The sequence below is a fragment of the Abramis brama genome (genome assembly GCF_963993115.1).
Source record: "Abramis brama genome assembly, chromosome: 6".
Lineage (NCBI taxonomy): Eukaryota > Metazoa > Chordata > Actinopteri > Cypriniformes > Leuciscidae > Abramis > Abramis brama.
In genome coordinates this window covers 25,694,055-25,705,237 of record NC_139968.1, presented here as the reverse complement: position 1 = coordinate 25,705,237, position 11,183 = coordinate 25,694,055, and the positions used below count along the sequence as shown (strand labels likewise).

At 36.8% G+C, this 11,183-nt stretch overlaps 1 protein-coding gene across 1 annotated transcript in view; it reads left to right on the top strand.

Annotated features, from left to right (window-relative positions):
* The first annotated feature begins 6,738 nt into the window (after positions 1 to 6,738).
* mgat5 (alpha-1,6-mannosylglycoprotein 6-beta-N-acetylglucosaminyltransferase) overlaps positions 6,739 to 11,183 on the top strand; it is a 68,989-nt gene continuing 64,544 nt past the window's right edge. Inside the window, exon 1 of the mRNA XM_084118051.1 lies at positions 6,739 to 6,898. The gene's annotated coding sequence lies outside the window, so the exon portion shown is untranslated. The remainder of the gene's footprint in view (positions 6,899 to 11,183) is intronic.

Below are 11,183 nucleotides of genomic sequence, written 5' to 3'. Positions count from 1 at the left end.
AACATTGCCCATCACACTCCCTCCACTGGCTTGTTGTCGTTCCATTCTGGTGCCATCAATTCCCCAGGTAAATGGTGCACATGTACAGTATGCAATGCTAAATGTTTCCATGCCAAAGGTGGCACTGTTATATAGGCAACATACTGCAAGTATAAAACCCTGTGAGCTGAAAAAGAGAAATAGAGAGCAAGAGAAACCCTTCATACCCTTTAATGAGGCCCCACTGAAAAAGGAAACGTGTGTGTTGATGAAATAATGTGCGGATGTCTGTGTGTGTGGGAACACATCCCTGCATGCAACAAGCTTTTCCTTCCACTAAACCAAGCGTGAGCATGGCGAATGTTGTGTAAGAATCCTTTCCGCCAAGCAGAAATCGAACAGAAATCACTCATGCGAAAATCGCAAAGCATCAACAATGGAATATGTCAAGTGCATGATTTATTTTTAGCAATTGTTCATGAAATGTTAACATGACACGGTTCCTGAGTATATTTTCCTCCTTCCGTGATCTTTAAAAAAGGGTTGTTATGGGAACCAGCAAAACTGTTCCTAAAGATATTAATCAAATTTATCACGTTGCGCCTGACTTTCTTTATCACTTTTTTATGAGTTGCTTAATAAATATTCAAGGATATGTTTGCAACCCCAGAGAAATGAAAAATCACAAATAATATATTAATATCTTTAATATCTCAGTTGTTAATCTTTAAATAAGTGCTAGTCCAATACTTTCACATACACAGGAAATAATTACTGTTTCGCTCCATTATTTCAATGTTTGTAGAAGGTCTATAATACTCTCTTTCTTCCTTTCTTTCACCTTCTCTACATACTTTGCTTCGCCATTTGTTTTTCTGTTCTTCCTCATTTTCTTTGTTTTTTTTTAATATTATTTTTAATATTAAGTCAGAAAGCCGGGGCTCGAACTCGTGTCTCCAAAGGCACAAAATCTTTACATGTCAGCTGGATGCGCACAAGGCTATCTGCACTAGCAAAGCTAGCATCAGTTTTGTAAACATTAGAACCTCATTGTGTAAGAAACATGGGGGGAACGGAATCCGACGGCAAACATCCAGCTGTCGAAATCCGTTCCCCCGCCCCCATGATGAGAGATGTTGATGCAGTGTCTTAAAAGATGCTGATTTTATTCTGTGTGTGGATAGAGCTTAACCAAAATCGTTTTAAAGATTTACTTTTTGCCGTTTTTGCCTTTCATAATTATTGAACAATATGTAGACAGAGCCCACATCATTCAGAGCCCACGTAAGATTGGAAGTATCAAGATCTCCAACCATTTTGAAATATGTAAACTCAACAGTAAGCCGGGCAGATATTAGACCTCTTAAAGTCATATTAACATCAGTAGAAACACCCCCATTCAGCTTAGCTTTACTTGTTAGCCACACAGCTAATAATTAATTAAAAAAATAATTAATACATCTCTTTTTCTATTTTGATACTTATATCTAGGCCCATAAATAAAAACTTTTATTGTAAATTCATAATTCAAATTTTTACTATATAAACATTGGCTTTAATCTTTCACACTGCAAGAATAAATAATGCACATCTTCAGACTCAAAACAAAAAGACATTCATCTTTTACTGTAGGATCAATATGTGTCTAGTTATTATTCCATGTATTATTCGCCATTGAAGGTCACCAGTTCTCTTATCAATAGGACGTTTTTATAAAGTCCTCCAGCTACCTTTAGGGGATAAATCAAATCCCTCTATTTCTTGCCATTTAGAGTCTGAAACAGATTTGAATGATTCAAAATGCATCACTTTTACACAAGTATGACACAGTGCTCGCTTTCCAGTATCACAGAACAAATTAAGTTCTGGAGTTTTAAAACTCAATAACTTTCCTTCATCCTCCGGCCATGTCTCCACAGCAGCCCTTACTCCTAAATTTGGAAATTCAACCATCTTATTAATACACTGTAGTTGTGTTTCCTCCTCCTTCAACAACTCTGTACAACTCCAACGTTGATGGAATTACAGACAAAAAATTTTTAGACAAAAAAGTCTTTATTTTTTCTGCAGTACGGAGTGATTTAAAGCCAAGCTTTGCTGCAATATCCCTTGAAGACAACCAATCACTCTCACTCCAAAAATGAGAGGCTTTCATAAACTGGGCTCTCACCACAGCAGCCTGTATTGAATGAGAGTTCAAGATTTTCACAGATATTGCAGGATTGCAAGGAAGAGGTTCCTCTTTAATCCATGATCCCCTTCCAATTGGCTGTTCTACAATTCTTAAGACGTTCCATGATTTGAATCCCGTCTAATAAAAAGGAGCTAATTCAACTAGTGCCACATCCTTCAAATTCATTAAAAACAAGTCCCAGTCATCCTCCTCTCCTCAAGAGACCTCAAGCCACATCAGCCCAGCTGACATCTTTCCCATACAAAAGTCTCTGGGCAGCTTGTAGCCGAAAAGCAGCAATCCTACATGCTATGTCAATTAGACCTTTCCCTCCTTCACGAAGAGGCAGGTAAGGTCTCAACCAATGCTGACCTGTCCAAAAGAAGTCAACAAGACATCTCTGAATGTCCTTAATGACAGTCCAATACAGTCATTTTATGCCATAACGATGAAGCAACAAGATTATTGACTATTAAGACCCTTCCCCTATAGGACAGCTGGGGAATTAGCCATTTCCAGTTAGATAACCGGTACTTTTTCCAGTAGTCCTTCCCAGTTTTTTTCTTGCATGTCTCAGAACCTAAAAACACTCCTAAAAACTTGATTCCATCTGTTTTTTCCATATTACATTATTAGGCAGCTGTGGGACATTTGACCTCTCTGAACCACACCATAATGCCTCACTTTTTGTCCAATTTATTTTCGCTGAAACCTCCAGCTATTTTGACCACATTCAGCTTCATTGTACAATAAATTAACCCATGAAATTAAACCATCTCAAGCCTTAAGTAAATCAAACAAATAAGCGTGGTCCACGAACGCTTTTTGTTGATCAAGCGATATCAACCCTAAATCATTATCATTATACATTGCATAATCTATTATATCTCTTATTAAAAAGAAATACAATACATTTTGAAAACATTTTATAATCCATTCTTCAAACAATACAAATCACCTTTCTTCGGTAACAAGGCCAACACTGCTCTATTACAGCTCTTAGGTAAAGACCCAGTCTGTATTGAATTTGAAAGCATTTCAAAATAATCTTTTTCCAATCACATGCCAGAAACATTCAGTTGGAAGACCATCTAGACCTTCTCTGATGCAAGATCTTTTACAGCTTTTTTCACTTCTTGAAAAGTAATTGGTAAATCAATAACCTCCTGCTGCTCAGGCATCGCTTCTTAAGACATGAAAATAATTCTTCTTCGCATTCAGGATCTGTGACATTGGCTGTGTGTAAGTCAGAATAAAAATCAACATTTGATAAGAGTCATAGGTAATAACACCTTCATCATTTTTTAAACCCACCATCACATTTCTTTTATTAGTCTTTCGTTTTAAATTGAAAAAGAATTTTGTGGGTCCATCGATGTCTTTATCAAGGGCAGCTTTCACTTTATCAGGCAATAAAGAATTTAACTTAAGTTTTTCTCTGAAAGAGCGGTTTCCAAATGCAGTCCACTCCATTTTCTCCTCAATATCAGAGATCTCATTTTCCAAGTCCTGTATCCTGGTCTTTAACGTCCTTTCTGAATATGAAGAATACTGCTGACAGAAAACTCTAATTTGCACTTTTCCAATGTCCCACCATTGTTTTACATCATCATAATTTCCTTTTGCATTTGCCATGTTTCCCAAAACAATTTAAAATTTGCACAAAAAAACATTGTCTTGCAAAAGCTTATTATTAAAATACCAATACAGACTCCTTTTACTTTCATTTAAAATGACCAAATCCATTATCATTTTGTAATCTGAAATGATATTTGGAATTATATTAACATTACCCACTCTGTTAGAATCACATGTAATATCAAATCTATCCAGTCTAGCAGAATGAACTGTAACTTTTACCCAAGTGTATTGTTTAAGCAATGGATTTTTTATTCTCCAAATATCTTCCAGATTTAAACTTTTAACCACATTGGATAAAACAAGTGCTGATTTATGGTGAAGTTCTTCAGCATTTCTATCTACACTGAAATTCAAAGTGCAATTCTAGTCTCCTGCCATTATAATTATATCTCTTGAATTAAGAGCTTTTAAAACACGAACCAATTTCTCAAATAAAATCCGGGGACCGGATCAGGAAAAAACTGCAAGCCGGGACTCGAACTCGGTTCTCCCAAGTCACAATAGCACTACATGTCAGCTGGACGCCCACAAGGCTATCTGCACTAGCAAAGCTAAAATCAGTTTTGTAAACTAGAACCTCATTGTGTAAGAAACATGGGGGGAACGGAATCCGACGGCAAACAATCCAGCTGTCGGAATCCCTCAGGAAAATATCAGCATTTTTATGAGACCTCTTACCATGCGAAAGTGCAAGTATGCATAATCTGCTTGATTTGAAGACTCACCCAAGTGTTCACTGTCCATTTCCATAGCAACAAAACCACCAAAAAGCAGAACTGGTTCCTTCATTCCTTACTGTAAACCTAGCGTAATGCTTATGTGAAACACACACCCAGTCACACCCTTTGAGGACATGAACACGTATCATTACACATGGAAACCCAGGAGGGATCATTTTACAATGTGGCCATTTCAAACATTTTACATATCTGTAGATAATATGAAATGATATGACGTTATATACCTTGTGCAAACTTGTTCAAGAAATGGATCCATGTTGAGGATCTGTAACACCCTCTAAGTGTATTGCACACAGAATTGTGGAATGTCTGGGAATAGGGCTATCATTTTCAGTGAAATGTGTAATTATCCTTCTTCAGAACCTGTCAAGGCCATCACCTGTTAAGAGTAGGGAGATTAATATATGTAAGAGAGTTTATTCATGCTGAAAGGAAGTGAGAGAGAAATAGAAATGGATTGCTAAAATGAGAGAGAGAACAAGAGGTTTTCCATCCAAGACCGAATTCACGGGCCAGTTTCCATCAATGATTTTTCAGCAAATGTCTTTTTTTCTACATTCTAAATGTCTGTCCTTGTCTCATGACATGTTGGATGTCCTCTTTGTATTTGTGAAGAAAAGAAACACTAAATTGTTTGACCATGAAGTACTTTTCATAGTTTCACCAATGTCCTTTTTGAAAAGACTTTTTTTCCACAAGCTTTTTTCAGTTGAATTTTCCTCAAAGCACTTCAGCTCGAATAATTTTCATTCAAAACACGAATTAACGTTAAAACTGGCCTCAATTTAAGTCCAAAGTTAAGTCTTAAAAGGACTCCAAACTTAATTTTACTCCAATGACTATTCCATCATGGTTTACTCACCCTCATTTCATTCAACATTAACGTGAAGTTCCACGGAAGAAAGTTAGTTGTGTGGTTTTGGCAGTGAGTAGGCCTAATGAATGTGAAAAAACCCTTTAAGAAATCAGCCGTCATGGTGTTAACAGTTTTAAAGAAAAATTTTCTCTCATTATATTGAATAGTTTCGCAAGATTGATTTTAATCATTCAATTTGGAAATCAATGACAATCCAAAACAGCTTTTGAACAAGTCCATTGAACGTCCAATAGATGGCAGAATACACCAACACTTCGTAGCCTATTCTAGCCCATAGCCTATGTCAAAACCAACAGTAAATGTTTATTTAATCTAAATGATCTTTCTTACCCTCAAGGGTTATAAGCCCTTAGGCTATGACTTTTGTTGTAGTAATTTAATTAAATTATATTTTGGTTTTATATATATTTTTATTAAAATGTTAGGCTATGATATTATTTGTTTATGGTTCGTTTTCTGTTAATTAAGAAAGAAAATATCGAAAATGTGATACGTCGTAAAGGGCGTGGAAATGGATTGAATAACGTTACTAGGCTATATGTCGGGAGATATGGAGTGGGTCGAGACGATTTTTGACAACTTAAAAAGTTTGTTTGAAGTTTTTTCGTGTATAGGCTAATTTGAACCTTCGGACACAACTTTCTTTATTTTGTGGAATAGGCCTACAAAGGATAGCCTACATGTAGAATGCCTTTAACGACATTGAATGCACTGAAGATGTCAAGTCTATGCTACTAAAGACCACAAAATCAACATAAAAGTAGGCTATATAGTCCATATGATGTTTCAAGTCTTAATGTAGGCTACATAGCCTACAACGCTTTGTGTGAAAAACCGATATTTAAGTCAATATTCTCTGATAATCTTCCCCTCAAGTAAGTTGAACTTGAGACCGGACTAGTCAGTTGAATTTGAGAACCGGATCAGTTAGGCAAAAAAATAATTCACCTTTAAAGCAGCGATTCATCGCAAAGATCCGACTCAAATGAATTGTTCATTCACTTTTCTCTTGTAAACCCTGACATATGGTTTCGGAAAAATCGATATAAAGTTTGGAAACACGTGCACTTTTATGATAGGCCTACTACTTTAATTATGATATTGTGATTTTTTTAGCCACTTGGTAGTTATTGGATGGAAAAGACAACACTGCGGAGTCTTATTGTGAGATTAATTCGTTTTTAGGTTATTTGAAATCAATAATGAAATATGAAGAACAAAAATGACACATGTAGGCCAATTCTCTACAAAGTTAGGGATCCTTAGAAAGCTCGGTTTTTTACGTTTTCAACCCCGTAGGTAAAATCGCCACGCTCCCTGCGGTCTCCTGTGCGTCGACGCTCTTTGTGTTGAATGTGATCAGACAGCGAAACGAAACACACAGACCGTTGTCAGGTGCCTGGAACCACACCGACTCCGATCACAGAGCTAACACCGGCTTTTCTACAGCCTTTAACATCCATATCATAACGTTAAATCTTTAATCAGGTGAGTGTTTGCTTGGGTTGCCTTATAAACGCGTATGAAATGAAAGCGGGGCGCGTTTGGTGCGCTGCAGTCCACTGCGGAACACGCGCATATGTGTAATACGTCTTTATTTGTGTTATTTATACACTCAAATCTATCGATCACAAATACATTAGGTGTTTTATCAGTGATTTGATTATAAATTTACAAATAACCCTTACAGGAACACAATGTGGCTTTTCTGTCGTAAAGTGATGGTAATACCATCGTACTTAGATGTAGGCTATACCATGGCATTGAAATTCATGTACCTTGCTATTGACATTGTACTCCAAGGTACTTGCGAGAATACTATGGTATGGTACATGTTTAAAAGACATGATAGTTCCATGATACCACGTCCAAACAGTCATGGTACTTTTCAGTATTCTTTTATACGTAGATGTAGTGTTCGTATGGTACATTACATTAGAATACTACTATGGCACATTGATACGCAGTTTGTACTTTTGTTGTTAATGTGCACAGCGATGTGCAGGTTGTACTTTTTTGTAAATGTACACATACAACAAACCACTATAGCATTTTTACACGTTATTGTATAATTTGAAGTACCTTGGAGGACCATGTAAATACTATGGTATTTGAACATGATAATGTAGTTAATGGTTGAAAATTAAATTAAGTTCATGGTACAAGCATAGTAATTCTTTAAAACTGTATTATGGGATAACCTGAGGTTAAGTGCCTTGCTCAAGGGTAAAGTGGTGATCGGATCAACCTTATGGGGTTCAAACCTACAACCTTTTGGATTGCCAGCCTAGGCATTTAGCAATTAAGCTTTATTAAGTTTGGTCTGCTATTAATATAGTTATTAAAAATGGTTTAATTGTAATTCTGGAGTTGTTCGGTGTAGTAGTTAAAAAGCTGAGGTGGCAAACAGAAGGTTTTAGGGTTGAGTCCTAGAAGTACCAATTCATAAAGCATATAGACCACAGTTAGAGCGTAATGTAGGCTAGTACAGAGGTTTTTGATATGTTATTGTCAGTTATGAAGAATAACTGTGAGTTCTGCATCATTTATTACTTTATTATCTTTCTCTGGGTTTCACTGAACACACTGCATAATTTAATAATGTGTGCAGTGTTTGTTTTATAACTGTAATATTGATGTTTAGCCTTCTGTCCCACCACACAGAAAGACAGTAATCTGGTGTATTTCCAACAATGTCAGCCAATGTTTAATCACTTCAAAGTCACAGTTTTGCACTTACCCCATAAATTTACATTGTTGGTGCGTAGGCCTACTTGTCGATAATTTTTATGGCTGTTGAGATACAAAGTGAAATTATGCTCAGATTCAGTTCTTGGCTATTAATTATACTGTATTATTCATGTCCATAGTGGCATGAAATTTAATACTTGACAAAGTTTAATAGTTGAGGTTAAGGATTTGTTCAACTCCATAAGCCTTAATTGTGTGCAAAAGTAATTGCTATTATAGCTTTCCTCAGAACACCAAATGTCTAAATGAGTTGACCTCACGGGTTGGAGAAACACTGAGATAGTGAGGCACAATGCCCATGTTGTATCAGGCCCAGAAATGTTCTTAAAAAGTTATTTATTGCTGTACATCTTTATAACTTCCTCTTCTTGGACTGAGCTTAATCTGGCATGTGATGGCCTGTAAATAGACCATCAGTACAGTATCTTTAATCTGTGGTATCAAAGCCGTTGACCTTGGCCATTAATTTCAAGTCAATATTGCCTCCGCCTCGACTGCACGGGCTACTTTTCCGCCCTCTTTGCTGTATTTCACAATGCATTCTTTATGTTCAAACCTCTTAAACCTGTGTAAGAGAAGCTTTATGCGAGCTAATTCGTGGAAAGGATGTGTGGGTTGCACTAGGTGAAATAGCGACTGATTTCCAGGTATGAGAAGATTGACTGTTTCACCAGTTTAGGAGGTTTGATGTGTTTTAAGTTGGGGAAATGACATGTCATCCAATCAGAATGAGCCACATTATCTAGTTATGTTGTGTTCCTGGTTTTCACCACAGGCATTTACAAGACACTGTCAGTTGGCCATTGTTTTGATATCCAATTTAAGTTGAGTTGATGTTTATTGATGCTATCATAGTAGTGCCCCAAGCACTCCCATTCAAAAGGCAATTTGACCGAAAACGAAAATACGGTCGAACTTAAAAGTGGCGTTTCCATTCTAATTATGCTTTTAAACTAAAGTTTGCCTCGGGTAGATTCACAAAAAGACCCTAGTTTGCATTTTGGTGAGAGTTACCCTTTATCATTGTCTAGAAAACCTGATCAACAGCAACAACAAAAACCTGATCAACAGCAACAAAAACCAAAAACCACCTGTTTTCCCTTGGTAGATTTAAAACGACACGCCACAAAATGCATTCCTTTGCCAGTTACATTGGAAAGCCAATAGCTTTCTCTTAAAAAAAACATGTAATTTTTAATTATGTAATGGCAGACTTCTGAACCTATGTTTCTGAACAAAACGTATTTCAAATTCAGAAAATTTCCTCAAGAGAATTGCTCTGACAGCAGGCCTCATTTCACCGGCATGTGGAAAAGGCCTTTTTTTGCCCGGAGTAAAGGTTTCGCTCACTGGGATCAACCCTTGCTGTGTTTGGCTGTCAGAAATCAGTTGCAATGTTCTGGCTGAAGCTCCTTTAAAAACATCCTGTCTGTGTTCTGTAGTTTAATGTTTTCCTAGGATGTTATCCGACCCGTGCCTTGGGGCCATATTACAGAAACATCTAAATTCTAAAATCCTAAATTATATGTTTAGTAACCAGTGGCGATTTCAGTTAGTAAACTTGTCAGATCTTAACTTGAAAGCCAAGAAATTACAAGCGTAGCTTTCAGTCTTGTGTATTTACTAGAGTTGGGACATTTTTATTATAAAGAGCATGTGATTGGACAAAAAGCTGTGTAGTGCAGGATGATGTCATCAATATTTTTGTTTCATTTTCCCAGAAGAGAAAGGCCCCGATCACACCTAACGCGTTTTTCAGGTTCGAAAACGCGAGGCGCAGAGCGCTGCCCCATCACACAGAACGAGCAGTGCGCTGCGTTTTTTATGCTGCTAGGCAACCACCAAAATAGCTGTCCTGTCAGTCAAGTAAACGTCAAATCAGCCTTTTATTAACTTTATTTACTTTCTGTTAACATTGTGGTAGTTACGGTTCGTGAAGTCGTTAAGCTCCTGGTAACCCACGAGAGCACCACAAGTTTATCCTCTATCATCGCACTCTCCTGGCGTTCAAGCAACTGTAGCTTTCATCACGACAATGGAAAACCCGCCTCCATTCATTCGATTGGACAGTGGAAAAAAACGCGATGACGTCGGGTGCTTTTTCCGCTCGGAGTTGCTTTTTTTTTCAACTGCAAAAACGCGAGGCGCCTGTGGCGCATAAACAGCGTGCAGAACGCTCACTGCCATAGGAAACCAATTGAAAAAAGGCGCCTCTCACTACAAAAAAAACGCGTCAGGTGTGATCGGTGCCAAAGACTGTAAAATTTAAATGCGCAATCTGTATTTTCTAGAGTTGGCCCATTTTTATTCTGAAGAGCATTTGATTGGACAAAAAGCTGTGTAGTTCAGGATGATGTCATCATTTTTTTTTTTGTAAATTTTAAATGTGCAATGTATATTTTTACTTAACTGTTCTAGAATGTTATTAGCATGATTTAGAATGTTCTAAAGGCATTTTCCTGTCATGTTCCAGTGTGGATAGCATGTTCCATGGATTGGTAATGTCTTAGCCTATTATTAACAGCGTGGTTGTATGCAAAAAGTTTTTAATGAGATCAGTATGTGCTTATTAGCAATTCTTTTTGCTTATTACTTTATTTGAAAGTCTTTGAAAGATATAGTTCATTTCTTTGAGAATGTTTCCTGCATCAGTGACTGGATCAACCTGTTCATGTTTTTTTTTTGCCAAAAAATAAATACTTGCATGAAAAACCTGAAGTAAGACTAACAGGAAGAGCAGTGTAGTAAATACTAAAATATGAAAATAAAATAAAAATTGCAAGTACATTTTTTTTTTTTTTTATGTTTTGGCTGCCTCATCATTATGTACTTTAAATGCACTACTTGTGAACTAAGGTTAGGCCTATATTGCAATCCTAAATCAACAAATCCTGAAATGTTAACAGCACTAAATTTTACTATACTCGCCTCCTTGTGATGTGTAAGCACAAACACAGTGTAATTAGTTTTGTGGCCTGACATTGTGTTAACATTCACAGATGGTATCGGGTATATGTATTAT